This window comes from Marmota marmota, unplaced genomic scaffold, assembly GCF_001458135.2.
Source record: "Marmota marmota marmota unplaced genomic scaffold, marMar, whole genome shotgun sequence".
Lineage (NCBI taxonomy): Eukaryota > Metazoa > Chordata > Mammalia > Rodentia > Sciuridae > Marmota > Marmota marmota.
Window position 1 is genome coordinate 4163035 of NW_026000169.1, and position 19284 is coordinate 4182318.

General features: G+C 35.4%; 1 protein-coding gene across 3 annotated transcripts in view; it reads right to left on the minus strand.

Moving 5' to 3' along the window:
- Eps8 (epidermal growth factor receptor pathway substrate 8) overlaps positions 1-15231 on the minus strand; it is a 161746-nt gene extending 146515 nt beyond the window's left edge. For all 3 annotated transcript variants that reach the window (XM_048787215.1, XM_048787213.1, XM_048787214.1), the window contains exon 1: positions 14971-15231. The gene's annotated coding sequence lies outside the window, so the exon portion shown is untranslated. The remainder of the gene's footprint in view (positions 1-14970) is intronic.
- Between the last annotated feature and the right edge of the window lie 4053 nt (positions 15232-19284).

Below are 19284 nucleotides of genomic sequence, written 5' to 3' on the forward strand. Positions count from 1 at the left end.
CCCTTAGAGGAAGAGGAAAATGAATGGCAATACCTGAATGTAGTTGGTATTAAAGATAGGCATGGGACCAGCTCCCTGTTAAAGAGAAATACATGAAACATTTTAGAACCGGGTTTACTAGCTCCTTCAAAAGATGCTGGAGAGGGATAAGAAAGACATGATGGGAAGAGAGACACAAAGTGACAGAAGCAAACAAGTACTCTAAGTACTTAAGGACAATATGATTTAAATTAGTTTGACAGAGTCTGCATCCATTTCATTACTCCAGCAAATAATCTCAGTATGATATTATTCTGATGTAACATAGGACATAACCATATACATGGGAAGAAGAAAAAAAATCCTATCTATCTCTAACCAGGCTATTGAGAGTCAAGGAGGCAATTAGGAGAAGTCAATATCTAACCAAACAAAGATAGTAATTCATATTGATGTCAATAATTCAACTTTATTTTTGCAGTTATCATTTATAAAAGTTATAACAAAGCCTGGAAACCTTACATGACTTTAATAAAATAATCAATTGCATGTACTCATGAATGTTTATTAAATGAAAGATGTTATTTGGATAGTTGAACAATTGTCAAAATAATTTACTATAGAAGAAAAGCACAGAAATGATTCCACCATCTCCTCCCAATACATTCAAACACTGCATTTCTTTTTTTAAAAAAGTCTTCAAAAATAACAACATTTTAGTTATCAACTTTTGGAAAAAAATGGAAAAAGATCCTCTAGTAATGATTTGTTTGAGACACAAACAGAAAGACTAACTGGAATGAGAAAATAATTAAGTTTTCTTTCAGAACAAAAGTGCTCATATGTTATGAACTTGGCAAAAGTGCAGAGATAGATTTATATATGTACCCCTTCCTTCTTCTCCCCACTCCACCCTCAACTCCGTACAAATCTCATGTTACTGAACCTAACAGCGTACAATTATAACTCTCCAGTTAGGTAGACAAAGCTTGGAAAATTAGGTCATGAGGTTGCTACAGGGACTCCAACCATCTGTCTGGCAAGTGTGTATGACTTCCTCCTCCCTGTGATCCTGTGGTACAATGCCCAGTAGGCAAGATAAGGAAAAGGTTAGCAGCACTTTCTATAACAGAGACAAAAACATTTTCATCCAATCTCCTAGAATGTGGTCAAATTCAGGTACCTCAATCCTTCCACAGCCAACAAAATAATCAATGATTTTATGACTATTTATCTAGAATTTTCTTTGTAAACAAAAATCATTTATTTTAAATTCAGTACCAATTATGGTCCAACCTATATAAATTGACAGAATTTAAAAGAAATTTTTGATTCTGCTACCAATTAAGCCCTCTGCAATGCAAATAAAGAAGTTTTTGAAACAGATAGTTATGAATCTTTCATTCATAGTAGCTAACTAGAAACACATGAGCCAAACACATTGTGAGGATCAGTTCAATGATGTGTAATTTGAGAGGTATGTTAGAAAGACTTGGCTCCACTAAAGGAGGAGGAGTCCACATCTTTCTTTCTTTAAAGTGAAATGCAGAAGCAATTTTACAACTTTGCAATTCATATGGTGATCTTAAAGCTGCCAACAATTAAGTTCAAGATAATAGATTTTTTTTTCCTATCTCTAGTGTTTAACACTTAAGGCTGAAATCTTTGGTATGACTTCATTTTATGAATAATGGTTTCTTCATTCCCAGAATTTCCAAGGAAAAAATATTGAATAGTACATATAAAATAACACAAACCATACTTGTCTAATCTGATCTGAAATTGACCTTAATAGTTAAAAATCCTGCAAAGGGAGTACTGGTATACTGTCATTTTCCCCAAAGCTCATAAATAACAAATGTTCCACTGTGGAATTATTGTAAAATAATATGTAATTTAGACATAGACTTATTTTATAACCCACAATATCATTACATATAAAAACATAATCTGAAATGTGATCTCCTACATTTGAATAGGAAAGTGTAAAGTTTAAATATTTGAACAGAAACATGGGAACAATTCAAGAGAAAGAGAAAAGCCACAAAGGTTATCCTTTATTTTCCATATTTTTGAACATTTACCTAGAATTTTATTGCTTCTTTTAATTTAAACATCTAACAATTGTCACTCAGAAAGGACAAGAATCAAGTCTGTCTTGTCAATTACAGTTATCTTCATTATTTAGTAACATAACAAGCACTTAATAAGAATTTAATATTTATTTACTGACAGATAAATTTCACTATCTGAAAAAAAAAATTTATTTCCTATTCAATAAAGTTGCACATGTCCAGGACTGTAAGATCAAGAAAGTAAACTGGGTTATATTAGCCAATGGGCCTACCAATAACTTACCCAAACCTTAATCTTGCATGACTATCTCATATCTAAGCACATAACAAGAAGGACCACTGGAGAAGGCTGAAACAGATCGAACAAGATCTAACACCAAGAAAAACAAAACAGCTTCATAAAGGAATGCTCACTGTGAATCTCCTTTCATTATGCATTTGTGTACATAATTACTTTTTACACTTTTTCCTCTAAAATAAAGTTTTGTCCTTTTTGTGTCCCAAAAGTTTTGTCCCTCTCCAACGACTGTTATAGTTGACAGAAGTAATAAAAACAGGAAGAGTAAGGACCAGGTGGCTCAATGGTAGAGTGCTTGCCTAGCATGCGTGAGGCACTGGGTTCAATACCCAGCACCACATAAAAATAAAAACAAATAAAATAAAGGTATTGTGTTCATCTACAACTAAATATATATATATATGAATAAGAAATCAAAAACAGTGAGAGTAAAGAAGGAGGAAGAGGAAGCTGAAATGATCACAGCTAGAAGCTTTAAAAAAATCTTTTTTGGGGAAAAACATACTTCTGGCTGAATTAGTTGCTCTGACTGTCAAAGTTAAGCCATGTTCTCAGATCAATCCCTGAAAAACTCTACAGATTCTTAAACTTCTTTGGAAGAAAGAAAAAGCTGACAGGCTTGGATTAGCTGCCTAATCTGAAAAACAATCCAGATTCACATCTACTCTCTCTCTCAGGAACTAACAGAGAAGTAGTTCCCTCTACAGATCAGCAAGGATCCTGTCACACCTAATGCCCAAAATACAGTTAATGTTCACATTAGCCTAATAAAGTCAAGGTCATCAAGAAACACTTAGCTGTTAAATCTTGCAAAAATAGGAATTCCCACATTAGGAACTCATAGCCTAGTGAATACATATTTATTATATTCTTACATCAAATAATATATTGTTTCTTAACAACATATAATCATAGTGCCTTAGACAATGCACATGAACAACATAGTGTCAGTAATGGTTCATTGGTTCTTGAGAAATTTTAGTTTCCATTTTTACTACCACCGAACTATTTCTACATCTACCAAATTCTACCACCACTTGCTTTCCCAATAATTTTAAGCACTTACTGATTAGTTTAGAATCTCATTTAAATTTTTCATATTTCTAGATAACAATAGCTTAATGATACCAGCACCTCTGAAAACCACAAATATTACCCAAAATGTAATTTGCCTCCTTTGGTCTTCTATACTGTATAATTAATACATATAGGTGGAGGAGGAAAGCTCTGGAAGACTTTTATTACTGTTTGAAGACCCATTAAATGCTATGGCATGGCTGGGCATGGTGGTGCACACCTGTAATCCCAGAGGCTTACAGGGTGAAACAGGAGGATCACGAGTTCAAAGCCAGTGAAGTCTGAAACAACTTAAAGAGATTGTGTCTCAAAATAAAAAATAAAAAGGGTTGGGGATGAGGCTCAGAGGTTAAGTGCCTCTGGATTCAATCCCTGGTATCCCCCCACCAATTTTTTTTTTTTAAAGAAAGACAAGAAAAAGAAAATGCAATGGCATGTCCTATACAAAAATTAAAATTTTTATGTAACTTCACTTGAGATATAGTTTAAATCAAATTCTGAAATTAGTTATACTGCTAAGGGACTTCTACAAAATATAAAAGAAAATCAGTAGCATATATGTATTTTAATATATAAATAAAACTATTGAAACTATCTTTCTTTTTTAATATTTATTATTTTTTAGTTGTAGGTGGGCACAGTATCCTTATTTTATTTTATGTGGATCGAACCTAGGGCTTCACACATCCTAGGCAAGAGCTCTACCGCTGAGCCACAATCCCAGCCCATGGACACTATCTTTCTAACTAGTATAAAAACTCAATATTATTAAGATGCATTCTGGCTAAAGTAAAGCACTGTTAACATATTTAATCTTATCTGGACAATATTTCAGTCTCTTCATAATGAAATTTTACTATTTTCAAAACAATTTACTTACTACCCAAATAAGTGGGAAGGTGATGAGGGCTTCAAACATTCCTTTGTTTCAAACCCTCTAGCCGCCTAAACTGGACCTTTACTGTCCTAACCACTGTGAATGTCTCTCTTATTCTGACTTCCCTCTCCATGACTGAGCTCTCACCAGACAGTGAGTTAGAATACTAAATGGAAAGATATCAAAGTTATAAAAAAGTATACTTTTTAACTAATGTCATATGAGGGTTGAAAAAGGCTGCCAGATATTGGGGCTAAAGGATGGGGAAAAGCAGGGAGGAGGGAAGCAGGTTGGAGAAGGGGCGGTGAGGGAAAAACCCACAGGGTCATTTATCTGCTTCAAGATCTTTATAGGACTGTTTTCTTCATGAAACCATGGAAAGTAGCAAGTCTTAAGATAAAGTTGAAAAATGTGAAATGTAGCCAAGCACATGAATGCTGTAGTAACTGGTGCTAAGACTTTTTGTTGCAACAGTTTGAGAAAGAAAAATATGAAAATTAAAATAGTAAAACAAAAAGCTGATGCTTTAAACAATTGATTCTGCAATTCTATAAAAATAACAAATACACGAATATATAAAATTATTCCTAAATTTAAGTAAAATGATTTTTTATTACTCTTTACAAATTACTGTTTAGGTTTGGCCATCACAGACTATTCATTTTAAAACTCAAGTGATAATACTTTAATTAAATCTATGAATTAATGCACATTAACGTCATTAGGGAATTATTTTTTCTAAATTATTAAAAACAATCTAACACATATTCTTTTGGTCATACACATTAATCCCACACCTTTATATAGGTGAGTATCATGTTACAAGATGGCAATAATGTTACAAGAATTGGCCCAATGACCAGATTTTTATCACAGAAAGAATTCCATTGCTTTTAAATTATTCAAAATCCAACAAGGCTCCACAAAAGAGCTGAATGAAAGAACTACCAATAAAATAAATGTTCTCTCTTGACTAAAAGGATCTTGATGTATAAAAAATATATATATAACACTGTAATTTTTGGTACCAAAAAGAGGCTATACGGGAGAAGTTCTAATAACAGAGAAACGCAGTAAAATAACAAAACTCAATCTAAGATCTGGTTTCAAAATAAATGTCCTTAGATTAACAAAATATATTTTAAACTCCCAAATACATATATGTTGTCAAAAAAACAGTTAAAATTTTTAAAATACACTGGAAAGAGAAATTAGAGGTTACTTATACACACATACAAATAAGCTGAGAATATTTTGTTAGAGGAAAAAAATCCACATAGACATAGTAATATTCTATTTTCTTCTGTATATCAAAGAAATGATCAAGTGCAATTTGCATGTTCTGACAGAAAACAAGTCATTAATATTCTAAGTTACTTACAGACTGAATTTCAAGAAATCTAGGCCCCCTCAAAAACAAAGCAAAGCAAGATTTTTAAATGTGACTGACTTCCACTAGCTGTTTAGTGAATCTTCTCTACCCTCACAAGTATATCTTTCTTTATATTTTGAAAGTCAGCATGCCAAAAACTGTCTCATTGTTCATTCATGTCTAAAATCACCATTAATCTCAATTGTCAAAATTGTAGAAAATTAGATAAATCGTATTTGACATATTCAAAAAGGATAAATTTCATACTTATTTTTCTTTATGCTTTATTTTGCCACTTGTACTTTATTCAACTTTTAAATTTCTAATGAAAATTATTCTTAAAAATTATATTACGAACATTATAATTAGTAGGAAAAGAGCATGTGACTAGTAAATATCCCAATAACATACATGAACTTGGAGAATAAGGATTAACTTAGGTAATAATCTTATGATATTAATATAAGATTTTCCAAATAAAATGAAATCAAAAGCCTTCAATAATGGACTTTTAAAAATATTTTTAAGTACAAACTTCCCTTCTTCTATTGATTTTTTTTTTTTTACTATTTTCCCCTTTTCTTTTTAATCTCCCCTATATTATGAACACGAGTTTTCAACTTTCCTCTTATCAAACACAAAATTTATTTAACAAACAATTTTAGCATATTCTTAAGTTCTATGATTGAGGTTCTGTTTAGAAACTGTTTATGGCTTAGAATTGTAGATAGCTCAAACAGGACCAGACTGTCTGCAAAGAATATTACATTCGTAAATTGCTATGCCACAAAATAGAAGAATGGTTTAACACAGGACCTCTGATTTCACCCAAAGACATGCAAGTCGCCTTTCTTAAGTCGTATATAATCACTTGAGAATGACAGGACTGAAAAAGAACACATAAAAGGCTATATTCAGAAAGCCATATGATTACAAGCAGAAATTCACACAATTCTCAGGTTTAGTATCTTTATTCTATCACTATGCAACGAATAGTATACTGTACTGCTACTTATAAAAATGAAAAATTACTGGTTATTCAATTCTCCATGAGCTCTGAATGTGTGAATGTGCAGATTTCCCACCACTCCCATCCTGAGGATCCATTTCACACTTGTCATACACACCCATCTCCTTGCCTGGAATGCCTTCATGTCTCACCTCATTCTCTCCTTCTCAGCTTCAAAAATTCATCCTGAGATTCCCCCAACACTTTTCTGGCTTCCTCAGCAACAATGAGCCTCTCCTTTACTATGTTCTAGAATATAAACAAGTATTTATTTGTGTGTATTTACACACACACACACATTCACATACACTTCTTTTTTCTTCATTTAACCTCCCTTTCACCTACAACTGTGACCAGTGAGTACTACTATTCTTTCAATTTCTTAAATAGGAAAACTAAGGTGGATAAGGTTTCTCTGATTTCAGAGTCCATTGTCTGTCTTTTAATACACACTTCCTTCAGCTCTGCAGCACTGAAATGGTCCTCTACCTGCCTCTGTTCTCTGGGTCTCCTGAAGATGGAAGAGACCCTGTCTCCACCTTTGTATTCCTCGTGCCTGGCACAGAGCAGACACTCAACAAATGCTCAACAAGTGAGGAATGAATAAACAAATGAAATTCAGTAATGTTCAACTTCCTCTGTGAGGAAAAACTCATTCCCTTCTAAACTTTCTTTTAAATTTGTTTAAGCTGTAGATGGACACAATACATTTATTTTATTAATTTATATGTCATGCTGAGGATCAGACCCGTGCCTCACACATGCTAGGTAAGTGCTCTACCACTGAGCTACAGCCCCAGTCCCCCTTCTAAACTCTTATTCTGCAAAAAGTATGATCACAAGTGCAAATTTCACTCAACAAGTATTTTGTGAGTGTGTACCCTTTGTGATGTGTTGTGTTTAAATACCACAGGGAATTTAAAGATAACTGTCCTCAAGAAACTTAAAATTCAGTGGGGAAAAGGGGTAAATGACTAGATAATGCTACCTGTACTTGTTTTATTTTTTCTTAATCCCCACAACTGCCTCTTTAAAAGATAAAAGAATCTCATTCTTCATAAATTTGTTCCAACATTACACACTTCTGGGTTGTTGAGATATAGATCAATCAACAGGAAAAAAAACAGTTTAAACAATTTCTATGGATCTTAAATATACAATCTCTTGAACCATTCTCACTTAGCTCAATGGTCATTTAAGTAGAATATATTATTAAAGAAGATAATAAAATCAAGGATACTCTGCAACTACCCTTGCCTTTTCTTTTGTGAGAGGCAGCATAGCCAAGTGGAAAGAGCATGGGTTTTGAAGATCAGGATTCCCATTCCAACTCTGTCCTATTCTCCCCATGTGAACCAGACATAAGTCCCTGTTTTTTTTAATCTATTCTTAATTTATATAATATGGAGATTGAGGGGATGGGGATATAGCTCAGTTGGTAGAGTGCTTGCCTTGCATGTTCAAGACCCCTGGGTTCAATCCCCAGCACCACAAAAAAAAATAATAATAATAATATGGAGATAAAGACCTTCTAGAAAGACCTCTTATAAAGACCCACTCGTGTCAGTCTCTCTTGATGCATCTTGAAAGGTATTGGTTCTAACTTTCACGTAACAATATAAGTACTTCTGCCCCAATGTCAATAACACATAATGTTTATCAAAAGAGAGGTACTTGAAAAAAAGCTACTTGTGATAGGAAAAGGTGTCTTGGTTAATATTCAAGACCCATAAAATGTAGTTAAGCCTCAGGTTTCTAGATCATTTGCCTCTTCCCAACACATATTCTGCAAATCCCTTATTCCAGATTCTCTGCATGGAAAAATCAAACTTAGTAATTATTTTCTATGTTAAGATCTAAAAGAGCAGAAAGATGTTACTCTGTACTAAGAAAACCATTTTCACAACAAATCTTGGAGTAAAGAAGAGAGAAATAAATCATGTATAGTGCCCAGGAACCAATCTCAGCACAGAGCATACGTGGTATTACTTTCCAAGTCATTTCTCAACTATTTCTATTAAGCAATTTTGCAGAACACATAAAAAGTTTCCTGTATATTCTAAATCTAATTTATAATCTATTGACTTAAATAACACATTTACTGGTGTTAGTACAACTGAACATTCATATGCAAAAAGAAGTTAATCACATATCTTAAGCCTCAAGATGGATTACAGACCTAAATGTAAAATGCAAAACTATTAAACTTTAAGGGGGAAAAAATGGCTCTGGACATTAGCACCATTCTCTTAGAAACCTCTGCACCATGACAAAGAAAGGGGAGAAAGAAGTGAAAGCACAAAAGAATAAAGGAGAAATTCTAGTTAACTTCTAGCTTCTGCACCATGGAGGTCAGAAGAACAGAAATAAAGAATGCTGGAGGCCGGGGACAGTGGCACAAGTGTTGGACTGTATGTTACAGACTAGAGTTTGTCTCTCAATGCATCTAGACTATCCAATCATCAAGACCACCTCTGAGACATCCACCTTGCTCGTGTCAAAATAGTCCCTGTTAACACTTTGCCTTGGACCTGTGGCATTCTGGACTAGTTGTTCTCAGAGTGGCAGAGTATGCTATGTGTACAATGAATCATATCTTCTATTGTCTTAACTGAAAAATCAAAAAATCAAAAATAAAAACCAGTATAAAATACAGGTGGCCTTGGGCTTAGCAGTGAGTTCTTAAAATGACACCAAACCATGATGAAATTGGTAAATTGGCTTTATTAAAATTAAAAGTATCTGCTCTGACAATGACACTGATAAGAGAATAAAAAGACAAGCCAGTCTTTTTTAACACATATCTTAAAAATATGCTTATATACTATATATATGTATATATACACATATATATGTATAAAGATATAAATATGATATATATACATATATATATTTTTTTTTAATTCTGAGAGGTGGGGGTAAACTTCAGTGGTAGAGCACATTTTATTTGTATGCACGAGGCCCTAAGTTCAATCTCCAGAATTACAAAAGAAAAAAACATGTAATTTTTAAAACTCTTGAAACTCAACAGTAAGAAAACAAACAACCCCATTAAAAAGTAAGCAAAAAGCCTGAACACATACCTCACCACAAAACATATGTGGATAGAAAATAGCAAGCAAAAGATGTAACATCCTATGTCATTAGGGAATGGCAAGTTAAAGCAACAATGAGACGTTACTATGCACCCATAAGAATAAATAAAACCCCCCAAATTTACAGAATTAAATGCTACCAAGGATGTAGAGCAATAGGGACTCTCATGCATTGCTAGTGTGAAGGTAAAATGGTAGTCATTTTGGAAAGCAGTCTGGCAATGTCTTACAAAGCAAACTATAATCTTACCATATGATCTGGTGATCATACTCCTAGGTATGTATCCAAGTTATTTCAAAACTTGTGTCCACACAAAATCCTGCATATAAAGGCTCATAATAGCTTTATTCATAGTTGCCAAAACCTGGAAGCAACCAAGATTCTATGTGATACTGTTAAGCAATAAAAAGAAATGAGCTATTAAACTTCAGAAGGCATGGATTAACCTTAAATATATATTGTTAAGTAGAAGAAGCCAATGTGGTAAGGCTGCATGATTCTAATTGTATGAATTCTGGAAAAGACAAACCTACAGATACAGCAAAAAGATCAGTGACCATTGGGGTAGAGGGTGATAGGTGAAGCACGGAGAATATTAATGTGTTGGAATTATTCCTGATACTGTGACATTATGATGATAGAGATATCAAAACATAGAACTTTATAGGACAAAGAGTGAACTTTAGCATATGCAAATATAAGAAAATCATTGTGAGGTCAAAGGATTCCAAGATAGAATGCAGATTGTGACAAAAAGACAGTTAACTGTATTATAAATGTGTGCAACAATCTCACTAAAGTGCACACAAGAAAAAAAGTGTTTAAATAACTCTGGAAATGAGTGAAGACAAAAAGACTAAAAAGCAAAACGAAGCCAGGTGCTACCACACACACCCGAAATCCCAAACACTCAGGAGACTGAGGCAAGAGGATCACAAGTTTGAGGCCAGCCTCAGCAACAATAGTGAAACCCAACTTTGAGTCCTCAATTTCTCAAAAATAATTTTAAAAAAGAATGGGAATGTAGCTCAGTGATAAAGTGCTCCAAGGTTCAATCCCCAGAATAAATAAATAGATAAGTAAATGCAAAAGGAACTACACATAAGCACTGTACTATAGTTGATAAAGTTGTTTCCCATGAGAGCACAGGTTAGCAATTCCAATATTGCTATCTTTGTATAATGGAAATGAACAATTAGGCAGATGGTAGGAGCCAGGTTTCTTCCAACTGTTGGGAGTACATTTATAGATAAATGGGTTAAGACCAGAATGATACATAGTGAATAGATTACAGTTAAAGATATATATGAATTCATATTTAGCTTAATATAGCTAGAGAGTCACACAGAAATATATATGCATACATATACACATATGTACAAATATGTATAGTCACGTTCCTATACACAGGTTTGCATACATACATACACTCCCTGCCTTTTTCACATGAAAAAAGCCTGGAAGCAGTGATATCCCAGTAGCAACAAGTACACCTGGCACCCAACCTTGATTTCTAATACAATTTCCAAACAAAAGGAACCAGATTCCTTGGATAAATGGCTAATTCTCAAACTGGTACAGGATCTATATACAAGAAGAGCCTGTAATACCTTATAGTACCAGAAAGTAAAGAAAAATGCTTCCAAAAAGAAAAAAACTCACATTGATGGTGGTATGTCAAAGGGACACCAGGGCCAAACTATAAGAATTGGGGTAATAAAATAGACTGGATTATAACCCAAAGTATAAAACATACATCCATGATAACATAAGTAAATGATGACCAATAAGAGTAAACAATGAGTAAATAAAGTGGAGAAAAAAAGAAAATTCCCCATGAAGGAGAATTCCAAATAATGAACACAGATACTCTAACCATGAGGCTGGGGGTAAGGCATGAGCATAACTCTCTAGTTCTTAAGTATGAGCTGTACACAGCGACTTCCTTCCAAGAGTACAGGATAAAAAGGGGGAAAAATGAGGAATTTCACACTGGATAAACCTTATACTGCCTCAGTCAGGCGATCAAGATAAGTATCAACCATGATAAATCACACTGACAATATGTACCCTTGAATACGATGTGATAAAAATGGCAATTTACCTCTGTCATATTCCTTCCCAAAACCCATGCTCACAGTCTAATTGTGAGAAAAACATTAGACAAATTCCAAAGGAGGGGAATTCTACAAAATACCTGACCAGTACTCCTCAAAACTGTCAACATCATCAAAAACAAGAGAAGCACACGTAAAAAGACATGAATTGGGGTGAACATTTTTTATATACAAAGATATGAAAAACTGTGCTCTATATGTGTAATAAGAATTGTAATGCATTCCGCTGTCGTGTATTTAAAAAAAATAAAATCAATTAAAAAAAAAAAAGAGAGAGAGAGAGAGAGAGAGAAGGCTGAGAAACCACCCAAACCAAGAAGCACCTAAAACATTTGATTACTAAATGTAATGTAACATCCTGGACAATAAGATCCTGTAATAGAAGACATTAGATAAAAACTAAGGAGGGTTGAGAGTATACTCAGCAGTAGAGCACCTGCCTAGCACGCAGGAGGCCCTGGGTCTAATCTCTAACACACACAACACACAACACACACACACACACACACAGAATATAAAGTATGAAGTGCAATTAGTAATAACAAACTGATACTAGTTTGTTAATTGTAACAAATATCAATATAAGTTGTTAATGAGAGGGGAAACTGGTATGGGCTTATATAGGAATTAACTGTACTATTTCTGTACTTTTTCCATAAAACTATTCTTTAAAAAATGCATTTTTTAGATCTCATTTAGGAATGTGTCTGGAAAACACTGAAGAGGTTTTATTGCAGCACTGAAGAACTTTCCACTTTCTTATATATATTTACCTTAAAATGTTTAATACTGCCCCACTACAGAATTTTTCTAAAGAAAATATTTTCAATCACTAACAGCTGCAAACAATTTCATGCAGTAATTCCCAGCAGGGATGTACTATAGCCAGAGTACTTTAAAGTTCCACTTTTCCCCTTACACACCTCTGCAGATGTCTGAGAGTTTGTAACCTATTATTAACTTATGTTGTTTTGTTCTGATCCAAATACCTACCAAATATGTTTAATATGACTCAGAAAAGCTAACCTAAATTTTAAATAAATCAGATTAATGCTAAAATACTCATTCCACTAAAACTTTAAGCAAGCAAAAAGAACTTTTTAAAAAGTATCATTTTCTCTTCTGGATACTATTTTTTTATTATTATTATTATTATTATTATTATTATTATTATTATTTTAAACCTGATTGAAATGAGTTGCTGCAGAAAACAGATAAATGAAGAAAAGAGGAAATAAAAAGCAGTGGGGGAGATGGTGTGTAGTATAACATAAGAAAAAGAGTAGGTTTGAAATGGATCAAATAAGAACAGTAGAAGCAGAGAGAGTAGCAAGCCTATGTCATGACAGAAAAGGTACCTCCAAAGAATTAGCATAGGTCAAAAACTTGAAACAAGGAAGAAGCTAAAGACAAAAAAAAATGACGTCTTTAGTCACAAATTGTTCAAAATTAACAAAAGAAACATATTAAATACAATTTGACTTAAAGTACTCTCCACTATTAATTCCCCATTAAAACTGCTATATAATGACACTCAGTAATATTAGCAAGTGAAAATAAATTATAGAGTGAATGCACCAAGTATTGTGAACTATGGTTTTCTCAGAGTAAGAATTAAACACAAATTTTCTTTCTTTTCCCTCCTGTGAAATTAATGATTTCTGGAATTTTACTAAGTCTTAATCTATGTATTCTGCACTATAAGCATTCTATGAACACATTACATTTGTGATATATTGGCAAGTCTATAAAGTGTTTTAACTTTCAATTTTTAAATGTGAATCCATGACAAAAAAAAATTTCCACACCAGCAACTTAAGAACTACAGCAACATGTTCAGAAAGCTCCACTTCCAAAAAGAAAATATACACTAGGCAAGAGAGAATGAAAATGATTTTAACTTCAATAGACTCACTGCCACGTTATCTACATTTGTACACACTTTCCAAAATTCACTAGAGCTATAGAATGGCATCTTTCCAATGGCAATAAAGTAGGAGCAATACACAACACAGATATTTCAAGCTTTCCGGGTTTGTTTTGTTTTTAACATAAGGAAGCCTTCCAGGAATCCCAATTCTGCCCTCCAGAGATGACAAAGCCAAATATCAAACTGTTCACACACATGTGAAACCAAGTGTTATCTGAATTCATCCTAAGATATTAGCTATTTTACCTACTCCCATTATAATTAGAGGTAAAAACTGAAACCTTTTAAAGAAAAACAATCACATATTTCACTGAAACATATTTAGTAAAGAAGGATTCCAATATATGCTTTACTATTCTAGATGTCTACCTACCGATTCAAATCCTACTACCAAAGAGACCTGTCCCCAGGAAGAATCCGGCAATCCTGTGTGAGTAGGATTTAAGAAACAGCATGAAAACAATTGGTACAAAGATTGTCCATACAGGTTTACTGAAATTAAAAAGGAGAGAGCAGGGTCTTTATGGGTGGGAAATCTACCCCAAAAGCTTTAACTGACAACAACAGAAGGCCATCATCCCCAAAGTAAAATGGTGCAAGTAAAGTGGAACAAGCTGAGAAAGGAAAGTCAACAACAATCAGAAATTGACAACCATCCCAAAACAATGAGCTATCTTAATTTGAAAGGGTGCGACCCTATCCCTACGGATAGCTTTGAAAAGACCCTCCCAACTTGGGGTGGGGGAAAGTAGTTTTGAAAGCCCTAATGGGAATACTCGGTCAGTAGCTGACCCACCTAGCAGATAAGCGCAGGTGTATCTGCAGAAGCCCACGTTACAAGGAGTATTACACGGAATCTTCCCTTTCCTGCCTTCCCAAAACCAGGTAGCCGCGAGTGGGGGGACTCGGGTGGGCATCCACTCCATGGCGCGCCACGATGAGGCGCGCGGACGCGCTCCAGCGGCAGCGTCCGCGCACACCTGGCTGCCAACACCAGTTGAAAGCAGTCAAAGTGAATGAGGGCGGACACGATGCCTGGCACCGCTCAGATCCAAGCACATAAAGGCGGGTTTTTAAAGTCAAGGGGAAGTCAAAGCCGCCGAGTCCCCGGGCGGGCGCCTTTTGCCGAGGGGCTCTTACCTCGGAACCGCCCTCGAAGCCACGGCTCTTCCCGAGGCTCCACGAACCCAGACGAGGTGGGAGGCGGACGGGAGAAAGACCCTAACCTGGAGAGCGCCCTCCCGATCCCTCTTGAGCCGCAGCGTCGCCTTCCGCGCCCGGCTGAAAAGAAGGGCTCTCAGGGCGAGCACCGCGCCCGCCTCGCGCCAGGCAAGACCGCCTTGCTTGCCGCTGCCTGTGAAGTCTGGAGCTGCCCGCCCGCTCGCGGCCAGAGCCTGCCGCGCCGCGCATGCCCAGTGCCCGCGCGAGGAACGAGCGGGCGAGCGCGCGCGTGGCCGGGAGCTGGCTCCGCTCTCCGGGTCTTGACTGCAGCCGAGGTGCGGAGTCTCCGGTCCACCCCAGTGCCCGAGACTAAGGGGCCGGGCGGCCGGAGGGAAGGAGGCGGGGCGCCGCGCCAAGTTATCAAGGCCGCGATCAAAGTCAGACCCGGGTTCCGAGCCGCAGGCGGGTTTCCAGAAGTGCCCCAGCGAGACCGACTAGCAGTAGGAAGACACGGGATGGGCAATAGAGCTTGTGGAGAGGTTCGACCTGGGCAAGAGTGGATGGCCCGGGCAGAGGGAGCTCTTCAGTTGCAGCGCCTCGGGTCCTGCTGCACAGATCGTGGCCATTCTCCTGTGGCAGTAAACCTGCCGCACCCAGTGACCAAAACAGCCTTTTGTCTTCCTTCTCTGGACCCCTGGCCTATTTCCCCCTTTTTGTCGCTTTCCTGTTTTTCGTCTCCCTATGCAGTAAACCGGTGGTACCCAGGGTCCTCCAGAGGTTCCTGAGATCTCCAAACTGCCTGTCCTGTGCTTCATCCAACAAGCCCAGACCCGCCTCCCGCAGCGCTGCCTGCGATCCCATTTTTCATTGTAGCTCTTGCCAAGAGCCTGATGTAGTTTGAAGTAGTGAAGACTTTTTTTTTTTTTACTTTTTACTTTTTGTCTCTTGTACCTTAACCAACCTTCATAAACTTCACCTCCTCGCTGAGGTAGATCCACAAAATGAGAAGTCTTGTGAACATTGTGCTTTCTTACTGTTATAGCATCTTAGTTGACATAGCTACGCCCCCACACACCCTGGTGTTCTAACTTCCAACTCAATTGACTTCCAATAGTCGACGAAAGACTCTAAATTAAACTTGGTTAAAATAGCCTGAACCTGCCTGCTTTGTGAAGCATATGAAAGCACAGTCAGGGGGAACTGAGATGTCAGGCCAAGGAAGTAAAGAAAGTTGCAAAAGCACTGTCAGGTCCCCTGTTCTTACCTTAGTCGTGAATCCTCCAATAATTCCACTAGGTCACCATCCACTTGAACATTTCCAGTGTTAAAACCCTCTATTTTTACCAATATTATGCATAACCATGATTATCTGTTTAATATTTACCTATGCCAGGAGCTAAGCAATTTACATGCATTAACTCTAACCCTTAAAATAAGCCTTATTATACCTATTTAGCACATTAGGCAAATGAAGAGCAGAAATTTCTTTCTTTTGGCCAAAGCCAATTCTGACATCAGAATTAAAATTTAGGTCTGCTTATTCCAAATCCTGTGTCATTTGATTTATGAACCCTAATCAACTTTCCTTAAATAATACCACTAGTCCTGGTTCTACCCTTAAAATTCATACAAAATTATTTTTATTCCATTAGGCATTACAAGCCATGAAATAGTAGAACAAAACTATTAATTAACAGCCAGAACATCTAACACTTTTCTTCAAAATTCTTTTCCTTTCCCTTTCCTTAGGAGACATAGTGAGCCCTAACTACAATCCTTACCCTGCTTTGGAACACTACTTTCAAATAGATAACTGAGTCAGGAAGAGATCACTGGCCCCTTTCATCCAAGCTGCCCTTCCAGTAAAGCATCCTAAACTGTTTTGGGTGTTTCTGTTAGCAAACATACTACTTAGAGTCAAATAGAACACCCAATTAAAATTAAGCTGTATCTCTCACTTTCCATCATCTATATTTCTAAATTCTGCATGTTCAAAGCTTTCCCCTTTTATCCTTATTAAACATATTTGTTTTCAGCCACCATTTCAGATAAAGAAATATTAGTGATCACTTCAGTTTAATGAATATGCCATCTTTGTCTCCATTTAAGTACTATAAAAAGTTCTTAATAACATTGCAATCTTGCTTATGCTTTTGCTAGAAATACATGTTAAGCTTACCTATCTACAGCATCATCATTATACAAGTTTTTCATCACCATTATACAAGTATGCAAGTTTTTCCCTTTCAAAAATCTCATTTGTTAATTTTGACATGTGGGACAAAAATGATGTAGGACAGAATGAATTGAATAGATGGGGGACATGGAAAGAATAAGGCATCCAAAATGTGGATTCAAGTAGCAAAACTCAGGAATGGACAGAGTCTACAGCTGAATATAAAGGCTACACACAGAAAATAGTATTGAATATTTCAAAATAACTAGAAGAAAGGATTTTGAATCTTCTCACAAAGAAATGATAGGTGTATGAGATTACAAATATGTTAAATACCCTGATTTGATTATTTCATTTTGTATACATGTATCAAACATCACAGACACCCTGAAAATTTTTAAAAGACATAAAAAAATGAAATAATATAAAAAGCAGAGAATTTTTAAATGTGGAGAAATTATAATGGCAGAATTATATTTGTGGCGTTTAGAAACTCCCCAAATACTACCCAAAGGGATGTATTTCTCAAACATCCCTCTTTACTCTCACCTACAATCAGATATATGAATGTCATTTAAGGACTTGCAGTCTTAAAGCCATATAATGCAAAACAGACATATAGGTAAGTGTAGAAAAGGTATACTGTAGTATAGTATATTATAATTGTTGTAAACCAATCTCAGTATTCTACATATAACTTGGTAGACTAGTAATTTCTCTTTGATTGCCACCATCATTGTTATTTCTCATTTGAAAGAACAAACCAAATTGCTTGGATTATTTCATATGCTCTCACTTCATAAGGTGCTTGGACTTGCTTCCTACTTTGTAATTGATGTTTATATTTCTCCTTTGTTATGGTTCTTTACATTCATTTGGGTTAATAAACTCAGTTTTGTTTAGCCTTCAAATGCTTTAAAGCTAGAACTTTAAAATGCTTTATTATACACCATATGAATACAAATGTGTGGAAATTGCAAAGCATGATAGGAAGTGAAATATCACTAACAAAAAGTTTTTTTCCATAGGTAACCTCTATTTCACCTACAAGAAACTTTACTAGTTAAAAATAAATAAATGAATATACACAACTGCTTACAATGGATGAAACCATTTGCATTTATCTTTTTTTTTTAATAATCAAGAGTTATTTTGCAGGGCTGGGATTGTGGCTCAGTGGTAGAGCACTTGCCTAGTACATGCAGGCCCTGGGTTCAATCCTCAGCCCACATAAAAATAAATAAACAAAACAAAGGTATTGTGTCCAACTACAACTAAAACATAAATATTTTTTTAAAAAGAGTTAATTTGCCACAAAAAAAGATGAAAATCCAACAATGCTATACACAAATCCTCTCTAGAGAAAAATGATAAGATCAAGTTAACATCCCAGAATTTCTCATGAATTAACATCAACCAAGTGTATTTCATAATCAAAGATCACAAGATATATAAGAAAATTAGTCACCATGAGTGTCAGCAGAATAAACAAAGATAATTAGATATATGAGACAAAAAACCTAATTAGCATTTATCTAGCTGCCAGAAGAAATAAAAAATAAAAGCATAAATAAAAGACTGATAAAAATGGACTAGGCATACATGAAAAAGAATGCAGCAGAACTTTTGGAAGGAAAAAGTAATAATTGTTGAAATCTGACACTCCATGAATGAGTTAGGATGCATGAGTTAAAGTACATTAAATATAGTCAAAAAGAACAATGTAAGCTAGATATGAAAATTTTTTCCAGCATGCAGCATGAAGTGGGTAAAAAGAGATGAAAAATAAAGATTAAGAGATATGGTAGATATGTTATATAGCTACTCAGAATCCTGAAATGAGACAGTAGAAAGAATGCAATAGAGGCCAGAGGTGAAGAAACAACAGATAGTAATGTTCCAAGGTTAATGTAAGATACGACCTCTACAAAGAGGAAGGACTAGTATATACTTGTATCACATAGGATACCTGGAAAAACCAGATAGAGGAAGCACAACATAGATATCACATAAGACATGTGAAAACAAAAGCAAACAAATATACAATAAGTGGAACTAGCAAACACCAGAGGAAATGCAATTTTAAAAGCATTGAGAAAGGAAAATAAAACTATCTA